This window comes from Cryptomeria japonica, chromosome 4, assembly GCF_030272615.1.
Source record: "Cryptomeria japonica chromosome 4, Sugi_1.0, whole genome shotgun sequence".
Taxonomy (NCBI): Eukaryota; Viridiplantae; Streptophyta; class Pinopsida; order Cupressales; family Cupressaceae; genus Cryptomeria; species Cryptomeria japonica.
Genome location: NC_081408.1, coordinates 165,795,749 through 165,812,363, shown reverse-complemented (window position 1 = coordinate 165,812,363; position 16,615 = coordinate 165,795,749).

Below are 16,615 nucleotides of genomic sequence, written 5' to 3'. Positions count from 1 at the left end.
TGCATTTAGGTCTTTTCATCTTAATGAATTTGATGATTACAATGATAGAATGAGTAAATACACTGAAGGGGATCACAGTGGAGCAAGTGAGAGATTTCGCAAGAACATGGAAAAATTGCACAAACTGTATGAGGAAATCAGAAAGCAAAAAGAGTTTGAAGCACTATTAGCCAGAAGGTTACCGAGAGGCAAAGGTAAGTATACAGGAAAACTACCTTTGAAATATTACAATTGTCATCAGATAGGACACATGGCTTCTAACTGTCCTGACAAATATTCTACTGAAAAGAAAGATTACTGAGATGACAAACAGAAAGATAATCATTACAAAGGACACCGAGACTTTAGAAGAAGAGATAGAAAGTCATGCCTAATAGCCGATGAGGAATCCAATGATGATAAATCAGATGAAATTGATACAGAGGAAGTAGTTTATGTGGCTATCAAAGATGGATCGAATGAAGAAAGGTATGAAGAAAAAGGTCTAATATCTCACATAAATACTAATGATTCTTGGATCATACATAGTGGATGCTCACATCACATGATAGGTGATAAACACAAGTTTGTTATATTAGAAGATTAAGATGGGGGCTATGTAAGATTTGGTAATGATGCACCATGTCTGATAAAAGGTAAAGGATCTATAACACGTCTTTACAATGCAAAATGCATTAATGTTTATTGGGTTGAAGGTTTGAAATACAATTTTTTGAGTGTAGCACAGCTAAACAACATAGGTTACCCAATAGAATTTCAGAAAGGAATTGTCAAAGTTCATGACAAGCATGGAAAGTTAGCTGCTACCGAGACACAAACAAAAGGTAACACATTTCATATTGACTCAACTCGGAATAAGTGTCTGTATGCAAAGATAGATGATACCTGGTTATGGCATAAAAGGTTTGTCATGTAAATTTTGATAATCTGATCAAAATAAGCAAGAAGCACCGAGTAAGAGGTCTACCGAATCTTGAAAAACCTGAGAATGCTATGTGCCAAGGATACCAGATGGGTAAAATGACAAGATCAAGCTTTACAAGTAAGTCCTACACTTCTAAGGGAATTTTAGATCTTGTGCATACTGATTTTTGTGGTCCTATGAAAGTTCAAAGTTATTATGGTGATAAATAATTCATATTATTTGTGGATGATTACTCAAGGATGATGTCAGTTATGTTTTTAAAATAAAAATCAAAAGCTTTTCAAATGTTAAAATGGTACAAGGTAAGAGTTGAAAATGAAACAGGAAGACAACTGAAATGTCTTAGATCTTATAGAGGAGGAGAGTTCACATCTGATGAGTTCAACTTATTCTGCAATGATCATGGTATAAAACAACCAGTCTTTGCACTGAGAACTCCACAACAAAATGGAATTGCTGAGAGAAGAAACAGATCTATTGTGGATTATGCCAGAACCCTGATGATTGAAAATAAAGTGCCACAAACATTTTCGAGAGAAGCAATAAGCACAGCAGTTTACACCCTGAACCGAGTACAACTGAAGAAAAGAACTTTGAAGACACCATATGAAATCTAGTAAGACAAGAAACCTAATGTAAGTTACTTCAAAATCTTTGGAAGTAGATGCTATGTTCACAAAGATGATAGAAATTGAAAGTTTGATCAGAAAAGTGAAGAAGGAACATTTCTTGGTTATTCTTCTAGAAGTAAAGCATTTAAATGTCTGATCAAATCTGTATGCGGGAAAAGCGGGTCGACAGAACTCAATATGTGAGAATATTCCAAAAGACTTGCCCACACACACACACAGGACTTCTTGGTGCAAGCTATGGAGTCATAAAGTATAACTCAGCTTCCCAAGGTGGGTCCCATGGTTCTCTATCTTACCATGTCCCTCAAACCAATGTTTTTGCTCTCAGATCACTGAGCAAAATGGTTTAGGGATGGAAAATGCAAGAACGAGGGATGCTTTTGATAGATTTTAGAATGGAATGCATCCTAAGCTATGCATGATTCTAGAAATGCAATAAACTAGATTATAAGATGACAAGGTTAGTATAAATACTATCCTAACATGATACATTTAGTCTATGATTGAGCTAAATGATAAAGAAAGTATTCTAAACATGCATATTTAGACTAATTCCTGATTTAAAAGATGCTAAAATGATGAGCATAAAAATGATATATGAAAGCTTGAATGTATTTGAGCATAAGTATGATACTACAAATTTGGAGGATCTCCTTTTTTTGAATGGAAGAATGAGAGCTCTATTTATAGCAAAAATAGGGCAATGGATGGTCAGGATTGAAAGAGTTGATCAAGGGTTGAGTTTGAAAGTTGGGGATCCATGTTTGTAATTGGCACCAATGAAATGGTGACAAGTGTCAACATAGGGTTGGGTTGAGAGAAAAGGTTGGAGGCATTAAATGCCTGAGAAGACCTTATGGTTATCTAGAGATAAGGGTTAAGCTTAAGTTAGGCTTACCCATTGGATTAAGAGTTAATCCAAGGATAAACTCTTGTGCAAATGATTAAGAGATAATCATGGTCAAAGCATTAAAAGCTTGATGAGACCCTTGGGTTGGATGAAGGTTAAGTTAGGCAAAAAGTCTCTAACCATGTAAGAGGGTTGAGTTAACTATTAATGGTTATGAAGACTTTAGGGAATTAAGTGGTTGAAGGCTTGAAGCCTTTAATGGTTATCAAAGACTTTGAGGATTTGAGAAGTGACCTCCCCTTGCTTAGGGATGTGACAAAGTTTAGAAGATGGGTTAGGCTAATTAGAAGCGATTAGAAGAGTCTAGAAGGAATTAGGAATAGGATTTAGGATGCAAGTGGGAGATGTAAGATTTTGCAAGTGGATGGAGGGATAATAGGATTTAATTGAATTAAATGATTTAATTCAATTTGGTTGCAATTTGGGAAAATTAAATAAATTAGATTTATTCAATTTGGGATAACTATTTAATTAAATTTGAATTTAATTAAAAGTGGATAGGGGGAATTTAATTGAATAAAATGATTTATTCATTAAATGGGTATAGTGAATTTAATTTAAATAAATTGAATAACTTATTTAATTAAATAGAGGAATACGGGTAATTTAATTAAATTGGATTTAATTAAATAGAGAAATGAACATAAAATATTCATTTAGAAATATGGTCATTTTTATACGTCTACATTTTGCCCCTCTTTGAAGTGACGTGTGTGCACATGTTATTTCAAAGAAAATGATACTTTATCATGATTTATGATCAAATGCAATTTTTGTGTCGCTCTTTTGATTTGCAAGTCATGCCCCAGATTTGATTTGATGCGTGATATTCGATATTTTGATGGTGATGCCCCCTCGGGAGATGAATCAATTTTTTGAAAATTTTTTATTTGATTTGATGAGTTGCGTGTGATGTGTAGGATTTCGTCTATGTAAAAGGTGGGTAAATTGATTCATCTCTTGATAAGTTACAAGTTTTAGGGTATGAGGGAGACCGCGACTATATTACAGGTCCGTTTGGCTAACCCTAATTTCATTTTCCTCCTATAAAAGGGGGAAATAGCTTTGATTTGATTCATTTGTACCTTGTTGACTTTGGAGAAAGAGAATTTGGTCTAAAAAGAAAATGCCTTTTCCGTATTTCAGACATCGTTTCGAGCGCGTTCGGAGGTACCGGAGACCTGCAGCGTATGGACCACCAGTAAGTCAACATTTTTAACCCTCTTTTGATTTTTTATTTGGTCGTTTTTAGTCATTTTTTTATTTTTAAAACTCGGTTTTAGAGTTTTAGCGCATCAAAGTTGTAGATTAGCGCATACGAACTTTTAAGTCGTGCATCAAGACTATTTTAGGGGTGCGTCCGAAATAAAATAGGGTAGCGCATAGGAAATATAGGTTAGCGCATAGATGCAGAATAGCGCATGGCGATAGTTGGGTAGCACGTTAGGTCAGTAGGTTAGCGCGTAGGGTAGACCTAGCACATAGGGGTCACAGGGTTCGCATGGGTAAGGGGGTTTAGCGCGTAGGGCTAACCTAGCGCATAGGGTCAAATAGGTAGTGCCCGGGAGATATAGATTAGCGCATAGGTAGGGTTTAGCGCATAGGGTGGGTTACGTGGCGCATGGGTGGAAAAGGTTAGCACGTAGAGGCAGTCTAGCGCATAGGGTAAATAGATTAGTGCGTAAGAAAGATAGCCTAACACATGGGCAAAGTTTCGTGCAGTGGGAGTCTATTTTAGCGCATATGGAAAAAATTTTGCAAGATGAGGTGTTTTGTAAATTTGTTGTGTCTACTGTCATGATTTTATGGATTTGTCCAATATGAGTGTCGATATAACTTGTTTTGATTTATGATTTTTCAAGTTATGCATAGACATCAATGTGGTGTTTTGATCAAAATATGATTTATTTGCGTACCTTGTTTCAAGTTCAATGTGTGAAGCCTGATTTGTGTTACAAGCTAGTATGAGTTGGAAACTTGAGTTGTGTTACAAGTTGATATGGGTGGGAAACTTGAGTTGTTTTACAAGTTTATGTGATTTTGGAGACTTGAATTGTGTTACAAGTTTTGATATGGTTTTTGATAACTTGAGTTGTTTTACAAGTTGATATGAAATGATAGGATTTTGAACTTGATGTAGATGAGCAAATTGTTTCATGTTGTTGATGTGAGTTTGATTTTGATATCATTGTTTTGATGTGGAAACTGATATTGGAATTTGTTTTGCTTGTTGACAGGAGCGATTGGGTGTGGTGCAGTCACGAGAGAGATTTTCGAGACCGTGGACATTGATACCGTGGTTGACGCAGGCTGATCTGGACATCATTAAGAGATGTGAGTTGACATCCCTTTTGGATATGTCTCGGTTCACTGTGAACCAAGGGCTACTAAAAGCACTTGCAGAGAGGTGGCATAGTGACACAAACACCTTTCATTTTGCTATTGGAGAGATGACAATCACACCAGAGGACTGTTATAGGATCCTACGGATTCCCGTAGTAGGTGCACTACTACCGTATGAGCAATCGAAGGAGGGTGGTACAGAGGCACTGCACCTTATCTTCCATGATGAGACAGTCTGTGGCTATGAGATCCCGTGGCAGGAGTTTTTAGACCTAGATTATGCGCCACTGCCATCTGTACTAGTAGGGTTTATTAGTGGATTCCTTTGTCCTGATCGTAGGTCAAAGGGATTCTCTGTGGGATGGGCGCTGGTATTGGAGGAGATGGTCACACAGGTCCAGATATTTTCATGGGGATCAGCTTGCTGGCCCATCTGTACTGTAAGGAAGTTAAGTAGCAGAAACAACTTCCTACACTAACCTTGAGAGGAGGGTAATGCAAAACTTTTTCAGATTGTTACAACAGTTACAGAAAATAGAAATAGATATAATAGCATTCATACCGCAACACAGTGATTTACGTGGGGAAAACCCTTTCGGGAGAAAAACCCCACACTCCAAAAGCAGCTCAATATTTTATTCAGCAATCAAAAACAGATTACAACATACTTGCAGAGCAAGCTCTTCACAGGAGTACCACTAATCAGAGATTCAGAGGCAACTCAATAGCCATAAGACTCTTACACACAACCTCTATCTCACACACCTCATAAATAGGAGATATAATACAAGAAATCATCAAATGGTATTACAAAACCATGGGCTAAAACCACCCAATAAGGTGTAGCCGACCTTATCTCCCTTCTAGATGCCCTATGACATGTTAAAGCACACATCAACACATTTCGCTCCCTTTTACAGCTCATTTATGTATCCGATACAAATTATTTTTCCTATTTCAGGAGTACAAACTTTCGGAGGCCATAACTTGAGAACCGGGTGTCCGATTGACGAACCGTTTGAAGCGTCGGAAAGCTCGAGAAGTGCTCTATCACCTCGTAACCCGCTACGCCAGTTACGGCCACTTTTCAGAATGTTTTGAAACCTCTAAATCCCCCAAAATTAAGTTTAAACATTTTATCACATCCCTCCAAGACGAAAACTTTAATATCTTCAAAACTAGCTGTGACCTTGTGACACAACTTTACCGGAATGCTTATCTAACCAACCAAAAGCTTCAGGGAGAGTTTCGCACCATTTCGTGCTCAAATGAAAACTTTCTATAAATAGTAACCTTGCATAAATGCAAGGTTGAGACACCATTTTTCCCAACAAATCTCCCACTTGTCGAACACCTTGCAGGATCGGAAGGGAATGTCAACACAATGAATCAATTGCTAGGGGCCATAAGGCCCATAGACTCTGAACACCATCTGAACTTCTCTGTGCTCACAGCCTTAGTTAAAGCATTTGCAACATTCATCAAAGTTTCCACCTTAAACAGCTTCACCCTACCATCTTTGACCATATCTCTAACAAAATGATACTGAACATCAATATGTTTGGTCCGGGCATGAAATGTTGGGTTCTTAGCTAGGCTAATTGCACTCTGACTGTCACAGTAAACTGTCACTGTACCTTGTTTTATTCCAATATCCGAACACAGTCTCTTAAGCCAAATGGCCTCTTTACAAGCATGAGTAGCTACCATATACTCTGCTTCAGTAGTGGATAAAGCAACCACAGCCTATCGCTTACTCATCCAACTAATTGCACCACCAAACAAAGTAAACACATAAGCACTGGTGGATCTTCTGCTATCAATATCACCTGCCCAATCTGAATCCACATAACCATGGATATCAAGGGAAGTCATGTCTCCAACTGAATTACCATGATAACACAAAGAATACTCTGAAGTACCCTTAAAATATCTGAATACTCTTTTGACTGCATCCCAATGAACTCTACCAGGATTAGACATATATCTAGAAAGTACTCCCACTGCTTGGGCAATGTCTGGTCTAGTACAGACCATAGCATACATCAAGCTTCCAACTGCACTCTGGTAAGGCACTCTACTCATGTCTTCCATCTCCAATGGGGATGTAGGACAATCTGAAACAGATAGTTTCGTTCCAACTATAAAAGGAACACTCAATGGTCTACAATTCTGCATGTTGAACCTCTGTAACACTGAATTCACATACTTATTTTGGCCTAGCCATAGCTTTCTATTTACCCTATCTCTTCTAATTTCCATCCCAAGAATGTGCTTTGCTGCACCAACATCTTTCATTTCAAATTTAGCAGTGAGCTGAGACTTCAGTTCTGAAATCATACATTTCCCTTTACCAATGAATAACATATCATCAACATATAATGCAATGAATAAGAAATGATCACCATTAGATTTATAATAAATACAGTGATCTGATTTAAAACGTTCAAATCCCAAACTCAACACATATGTATCAAATTTCTGGTACCACATCCTAGGACTTTGTTTGAGGCCATACAAAGATTTCTTCAATTTACAGACCAAATTACTTTTGCCTTTCACCACATAGTGCTCCGGTTGTGTCATATAAATATCTTCCTCCAAATCACCATGAAGGAAAGCAGTTTTCACATCCATTTGCTCAACCTCTAAATCATAAGCAGTAGCAATAGAAAGCAAAAATCTAATGGACCTCATTTTTGCAACAGGATAAAATATCTCACCGTAATCAACACCCTCAACCTGAGAGTGGCCTTTTGCAACCAACCTAGCTTTATACTTCTCAATGCTTCCATCTGAACCAATCTTTTTCTTGAACACCCATTTACAACCAACAGGTTTTCGTCCTTCAGGCAATGGTACAAGATCTCATGTATCATTCTTTTTCAAAGCTGTCATTTCTTCCTCCATAGCAATCTTCCAGGATTCTGCATCATTCATACCTAATGCCTCTTCTACAGATTTCGGTTCATCCACACTAGTATTCAGAGCAAAAATACATCTCCAATCATTAGGTGAATACCTTTCAGGTGGTTGTCTATGTCTTGTAGACCTTCGAACAAGCTGAGTTGGAGGTTCTTCCTCCTCTTCTGCAGATTTAGAGCTAGACGAGCTCTCCTCAACTTCTTGCCTATCTAGGGGTCTCGATTCAACTCTTTCAGGTGTAGAAGGAAGTTGAATCACATCTTCTTTTTTAGTCTGTTCTGACTGCAATGTAACAAAAGGAGACTTAATTTCTCTAAAAATAACACTTCTACTGTAAATTACCTTTTGTGCAACAGGGTCCCAAAGCTTGTATCCTTTCACACCATAACTATACCCGATGAAGATACATTTCACAGCCTTGTTCTCCAACTTTGTTCGTTTCTCCTTTGGCACATGTGCATATGCCTCGCAACCAAAAACTCTAAGATGTCTCAATGAAGGCTTGTGACCTGACCATGCTTCCATAGGCGTTTTATCAACAAGAGCTGATGTAGGAGACCTGTTAATCAGGTACCAAGCAGTGGCAACAGCTTCAGCCCAAAACTTTTGTTCGAGACCAGCACCACTCAACATACTCCTAGCCTTCTCCATCAGTGTCCTGTTCATTCTTTTTGCAACTCCATTCTGCTGTGGAGAATACGGAGTTGTCTTCTGCCTGTTAATTCCACAGTCTTTACAGAATCTATCAAAATCATTAGAGCAAAACTCACCGCCATTATTAGTTCTCAAGCATTTTATTTTCTTTCCAGTCTACAACTCAACCATTGCTTTAAATTCTTTAAAACGACTAAAAACTTCAGATTTACTCTTTAGAAAATATACCCATGTCCTTCTACTAAAATCATCAATAAATGAAACATAATATGTGGATTTTCCAATCGAAGAGACATCTACTGGACCAAACACATTAGAATGGATAAGATCCAAAACACCACAAGTTTTATGAGAACTCGAGTAAAACTAAACGCGGTTTTGTTTTCCATAAATGCAATGCTCACAGAAATCAAAGTCAAGATTACAATCATTCAAACCTTCAACAAGGTTTTTATTTTTCAAGGTCCTTAGACCTTTTTCTCCAATGTGGCCAAGTCTCTGGTGTCATAACATAGTCTTCTCTGCAGGTAACTTTACTTTAGACGAAAGAGCACCCTTAGGTACCCAAAAACTATTTCCATCTACTAAAGGTGAAACCTTCAACTCTTCTAGTGAAGTATCCGCAGATTTACTTTTTACAAAAGTGCTATTACACTCAACAGTGTATGCTTCAAGCTTATACAAAGTGCCAAACCTGACACCTCTAGCAACTACCATAGCACCCTTAATCATCTTACATCGTGCTTCAGAAAAGACTACCTGCACACCCGCATCTATCAGTTTGCTCACAGATAACAGGTTTCATTTTAATCTAGGGATATGTAGCACACTATTAATCCTTTTTATTCTACTATCAGAAAACCTAATTCTAACTTTACCTCGACCAACAATGTCTAGAGGTGAATCATCACCCAAATACACCTTACCTCCACTAAATCCTTCATATTCAGAAAACCAATCTATATTGGAAGTCATATGAAAAGATGCACCTGAGTCAATTAGTCAGGCATCATTACCTGCATGAGTCGCCAAAGCCGCAATAAATGCATTGCCATCTTCCTTGTCGAACTCAGAATCAGAATCGAACTTTTTCTTTTTTTTCTTCTTCTTTTCTTCTTTGCAGTCCTTACAGATGTGACCCGGTTTACCGCAGTTCCAGCAAATGACTTTGGACTTTCCAGGAGATTTCGATCTCCCTTTGGATTTGGACTTGTCGCACTTCTCATTCTTCTTGCCTTTCTCCTTAGTTCTTCCACGAACGGTTAGGGCTTCCTTTGAACTGATGGATACCTTCCTTCGCATCTCTTCACCGAGTAGGACACCCACCACGTCTTCAGATTTCAAAACAACAGAAGTACTACTGATAGCCATAACAAGAGAATCCCACGAATCAGGCAAAGAAAAAAGCAATATCTGACATTTCTCCTCCTCGTCCATCTTAACACCAATGAATACTAATTGAGCCACCAACATATTGAATGCTTCCAGGTGGTTTACAATTCGTCCACCCTCTTCCATCTTCAAGGAATACAATTTCTTTCTTAAGAAAATTTGATTTAATAAAGATTTCGTTTGATACATCTCACCAAGCTTAGTCCATAGCTTCTTTGCAGAGTTTTCTTCATGTACATTGATTAGAAAAGAGTCTGCCAGGCACAGTCTGATTAGACCCTTGGCTTTTCGGTCCATAACATCATACTGAGCTGCCATAGTAGGATCTGAGGGCCTTTGGATATTCACATCAATAGCATCCCAAAGATCTCGATCTATTAGCAGATCTTCCATCTTCAACTTCCACATCTCAAAATTACTTCCATTAAATTTCTCCACCTCTATTCTCCCTGACGAACTCGCCATCTAAATATTCCTGCAACAAGATCAAAAAGTGTCTTCTGCACAAGCTCCCACTCAAATCTGGATTAGTTCAAAAAACCCAACTGCCCACAATTGAAACCAAAGGTGATCAGGCTCTTATACCACTTGTAAGGAAGTTAAGTAGCGGAAACAACTTCCTACACTAACCTTGAGAGGAGGGTAATGCAAAACTTTTTCAGATCATTACAACAATTACAGAAAATAGAAATAGATATAATAGCATTTATACCACAACACAGTGATTTACGTGGGGAAAACCCTTTCGGGAGAAAAACCCCACACTCCAAAAGCAGTTCAATATTTTATTCAGCAATCAAAAATAGATTACAACATACTTGCAGAGCAAGCTCTTCGCAGGAGTACCACTAATCAGAGATTCAGAGGCAACTCAATAGCCATAAGACTCTTACACACAACCTCTATCTCACACACCTCATAAATAGGAGATACAATACAAGAAATCGTCAAACGGTATTACAAAACCATGGGCTAAAACCACCCAATAAGGTGTAGCCGACCTTATCTCCCTTCTAGATGCCCTATGACATGTTAAAGCACACATCAACACGTGTCGCTCCCTTTTACAGCTCATTTATGTATCCGATACAAATTATTTTTCCTATTTCAGGAGTACAAACTTTCGGAGGCCATAACTTGAGAACCGGGTGTCCGATTGATGAACCGTTTGAAGCGTCGGAAAGCTCGAGAAGTGCTCTATCACCTCGTAACCCGCTACGCCAGTTACGGCCACTTTTCAGAATTTTTTGAAACCTCTAAAGCCCCCAAAATTAAGTTTAAACATTTTATCGCATCCCTCCAAGACGAAAACTTTAATATCTTCAAAACTAGCTGTGACCTTGCGACGCAACTTTACCGGAATGCTTATCTAACCAACCAAAAGCTTCAGGGAGAGTTTTGCACCATTTCGTGCTCAAATTAAAACTTACTATAAATAGTAACCTTGCATAAATGCAAGGTTGAGACACCATTTTTCCCAACAAATCTCCCACTTGTCGAACACCTTGCAGGAGCGGAAGGGAATGTCAACACAATGAATCAATTGCTAGGGGCCATAAGGCCCATAGACTCTGAACACCATCTGAACTTCTCTGTGCTCACAGCCTTAGTTAAAGCATTTGCAACATTCATCAAAGTTTCCACCTTAAACAGCTTCACCCTACCATCTTCGACCATATCTCTAACAAAATGATACTAAACATCAATATGTTTGGTCCGGGCATGAAATGTTGGGTTCTTAGCGAGGCTAATTGCACTCTAACTGTCATAGTAAACTGTCACTGTACCTTGTTTTATTCCAATATCTGAACTTAGTCTCTTAAGCCAAATGGCCTTTTTACAAGCATGAGTAGCTGCCATATACTCTCCTTCAGTAGTGGATAAAGCAACCACAGCCTGTCGCTTACTCATCCAACTAATTGCACCATCAATAAAAGTAAACACATAAGCACTGGTAGATCTTCTGCTATCAATATCACCTGCCCAATTTGAATCCACATAACTATGGATATTAAGGGAAGTCATGTCTCCAACTAAATTACCATGATAACACAAAGAATACTCTGAAGTACCCTTCAAATATCTGAAGACTCTTTTGACTTCATCCGAATGAACTCTACCAGGATTATACATATATCTAGAAAGTACTCCCACTGCTTGGGCAATGTCTGGTCTAGTACAGACCATAGCATACATCAAGCTTCCAACCGCACTTTGGTAAGGCACTCTGCTCATGTCTTCCATCTCCAATGGGGATGTAGGACAATCTGAAACAAATAGTTTCGTTCCAACTGTAAAAGGAACACTCAATGGTCTACAATTCTGCATGTTGAACCTCTGTAACACTGAATTCACATACTTACTTTGGCCTAGCCATAGCTTTCTATTTACCCTATCTCTTCTAATTTCTATCCCAAGAATGTGCTTTTCTGCACCAAGATCTTTCATTTCAAATTTAGCAGCGAGCTAAGACTTCAGTTCTGAAATCATACCTTTCCCTTTACCAATGAATAACATATCATCAACATACAATGCAATGAATAAGAAATGATCACCATCTGATTTATAATAAACACAGTGATCTGATTTAGAATGTTCAAATCCCAAACTCAATACATATGTATCAAATTTCTGGTACCACATCCTAGGACTTTGTTTGAGGCCATACAAAGATTTCTTCAATTTACAGACTAAATTACTTTTGCCTTTCACCACATAGTGCTCCGGTTGTGTCATATAAATATCTTCCTCCAAATCACCATGAAGGAAAATAGTTTTCACATCCATTTGCTCAACCTCTAAATCATAAGCAGTAGCAATAGAAAGCAAAAATCTAATGGACCTCATTTTTGCAACAGGAGAAAATATTTCACCGTAATCAACACCCTCAACCTGAGAGCAGCCTTTTGCAATCAACCTTGCTTTATACTTCTCAATGCTTCCATCTGAACCAATCTTTTTCTTGAACACCCATTTACAACCAACAGGTTTTCGTCCTTCAGGCAATGGTATAAGATCCCATGTATCATTCTTTTTCAAAGCTGCCATTTCTTCCTCCATAGCAATCTTCCAGGATTCTGCATCATTCATACCTAATGTCTCTTCTACAGATTTCGGTTCATCCACACTAGTATTCAGAGCAAAAATACATCTCCACTCATTAGGTGAATACCTTTCAGGTGGTTGTCTATGTCTTGTAGACCTTCGAACAAGCTGAGTTGGAGGTTCTTCCTCCTCTTCTGAAGATTTAGAGCTAGACAAGCTCTCCTCAACTTCTTGCCTATCTAGGGGTCTCGATTCAACTCTTTCAGGTGTAGAAGGAAGTTGAATCACATCTTCTTTTTTAGTCTATTCTGGCTGCAATGTAACAGAAGGAGACTTAATTTCTCTAAAAATAACACTTCTACTGTAAATTATCTTTTGTGCAATAGGGTCCCAAAGCTTGTATCCTTTCACATCATAACTATACCCGATGAAGATACATTTCACAGCCTTGTTCTCCAACTTTGTTCGCTTCTCCTTTGGCACATGTGCATATGCCTCGCAACCGAAAACTCTAAGATGTCTCAATGAAGGCTTGTGACCTAACCATGCTTCCATAGGCGTTTTATCAACAAGAGCTGATGTAGGAGACCTGTTAATCAGGTACCAAGCAGTGGCAACAGCTTCAGCCCAAAACTTTTGTTCGAGACCAGCACCACTCAACATACTCCTAGCCTTCTCCATCAGTGTCCTGTTCATTCTTTCTGCAACTCCATTCTGCTGTGGAGAATACGGAGTTGTCTTCTGCCTGTTAATTCCACAATCTTTACAGAATCTATCAAAATCATTAGAGAAAAACTCACTACCATTATCAGTTCTCAAACATTTTATTTTCTTTCCAGTCTACAACTCAACCATTGCTTTAAATTCTTTAAAACGACTAAAAACTTCATATTTACTCTTTAGAAAATATACCCATGTCCTTCTACTAAAATCATCAATAAATGGAACATAATATGTGGATTTTCCAATCGAAGAGACATCTACTGGACCAAACATATCAGAATGGATAAGATCTAAAACACCACAAGTTTTATAAGAACTCGAGTAAAACTGAACGTGGTTTTGTTTTCCATAAATGCAATGCTCACAGAAATCAAAGTCAAGATTACAATCATTCAAAGTTTCAACAAGGTTTTTATTTTTCAAGGTCCTTAGACCCTTTTCTCCAATGTGGCCAAGTCTCTGGTGCCATAACATAGTCTTCTCTGCAGGTAACTTTGCTTCAGACGAAAGAGCACCCTTAGGTACCCAAAAACCATTTCCATCTACTAAAGGTGAAACCTTCAAATCTTCCAGTGAAGTATCCGCAGATTTACTTTTTACAGAAGTGCTATTACACTCAACAGTGTATGCTTCAAGCTTATACAATGTGCCAAACCTGACACCTCTAGCAACTACCATAGCACCCTTAATCATCTTACATCGTGCTTCAGAAAAGACTACCTGCACACCCGTATCTATCAGTTTGCTCACAGATAACAGGTTTCGTTTTAATCCAGAGATATGCAGCACACCATTAATCATTTTTATTCTACCATCAGAAAACCTGATTCTAACTTTACCTCGACCAACAATGTCTAGAGGTGAATCATCACCCAAGTACACCTTACCTCCATTAAATCCTTCATATTCAGAAAACCAATCTCTATTGGAAGTCATATGAAAAGATGCACCTGAGTCAATTAGCCAGGCATCATTACCTGCATGAGTCGCCAAAGCCACAATAAATGTATCACCATCTTCTTTGTCAGACTCAGAATCAGAATCAAACTTTTTCTTTTTCTTCTTCTTCTTTTCTTCTTTGCAGTCCTTATAGATGTGACCCGGTTTACCGCAGTTCCAGCAAATGACTTTGGACTTTCCAGGAGATTTCGATCTCCCTTTGGATTTGGACTTGTCGCGCTTCTCATTCTTCTTGCCTTTCTCCTTAGTTCTTCCACGAACGGTTAGGGCTTCCTTTGAACTGATGGATACCTTCCTTTGCATCTCTTCACTGAGTAGGGCACCCACTATGTCTTCAGATTTCAAAACAATAGAAGTACTACCAATAGCCATAACAAGAGAATCCCACGAATCAGGCAAAGAACAAAGCAAGATCTGACATTTCTCCTCCTTGTCCATGTTAACACCGACGGATACTAATTGAGCCACCAACATATTGGCTTCTAGGTGGTCTGCAATTCTTCCACCCTCTTCCATCTTCAAGAAATACAATTTCTTTCTTAAGAAAATTTGATTTAATAAAGATTTCGCTTGATACATCTCACCAAGCTTAGTCCATAGTTTCTTTGTAGAGTTTTCTTCATGGACATTGATTAGAACAGAGTCTGTCAGGCACAGTCTGATTAGACCCTTGGCTTTTCGGTCCATAACATCATACTAAGCTGCCGCAGTTGGATCTGAGGGCCTTTGGACATTCACATCAACAGCATCCCAAAGATCTCGATCTATTAGCAGATCTTTCATCTTCAGATTCCACATCTCAAAATGACTTCCATTAAATTTCTCCATCTCTATTCTCCCTGACGAACTCGCCACCTGAATATTCCTACAACAAGATCAAAAAGTGTCTTCTGCACAAGCTCCCACTCAAATCTGGATTAGTTCAAAAAACCCAACTGCCTACAATTGAAACCAAAGGTGATCAGGCTCTGATACCACTTGTAAGGAATTTAAGTAGCGGAAACAACTTCCTACACTAACCTTGAGAGGAGGGTAATGCAAAACTTTTTCAGATCGTTACAACAGTTACAGAAAATAGAAATAGATATAATAGCATTCATACCACAACACAGTGATTTACGTGGGGAAAACCCTTTCGGGAGAAAAACCCCACACTCCAAAAGCAGCTCAATATTTTATTCAGCAATCAAAAACAGATTACAACATACTTGCAGAGCAAGCTCTTCACAGGAGTACCACTAATCAGAGATTCAGAGGCAACTCAATAGCCAGAAGACTCTTACACACAATCTCTATCTCACACACCTCATAAATAGGAGATACAATACAAGAAATCGTCAAACGGTACTACAAAACCATGGGCTAAAACCACCCAATAAGGTGTAGCCGACCTTATCTCCCTTCTAGATGCCCTATGACATGTTAAAGCACACATCAACATGTGTCACTCCCTTTTACAACTCATTTATGTATCTAATACAAATTATTTTTCCTATTTCAAGAGTACAAACTTTCAGAGGCCATAACTTGAGAACCGGGTGTCCGATTGACGAACCGTTTGAAGTGTCGGAAAGCTCGCGAAGTGCTCTATCACCTCATAACCCGCTACATTGGTTATGGACACTTTTCAGGGTGTTTTGGAGCCTCTAAAGCCCTCAAAATTAAGTTTAAACATTTTATCGCACCCCTCCAAGATGAAAACTTTAATATCTTCAAAACTAGCTGTGACCTTGCGACGCAACTTTACCGGAATGCTTATCTAGCCAACCAGAAGCTTCAAGGAGAGTTTTGCACCATTTCGTGCTCAAATGAAAACTTACTATAAATAGTAACCTCGCATAAATGCAAGGTTGAGACACCATTTTTTCCAACATGTACAGGGGCCTACATGAAGTGGTATACCTCAGTTACGGCAGTTTGTCAGCTGGTGTGACACTACTACAAGTATGGTGCTGGGAGCACATTCTAGCAGCGAGGCCATTAGCAGACAGAGACAGACCCATGGGATGCGCATATGCATACGGATACAGAGGTCTAGTTGTCTAGTGCAAGCTGGGCAAACTAGAGCATTGGAGGAGAGTCCTTGATGATATAGATACGGTCACC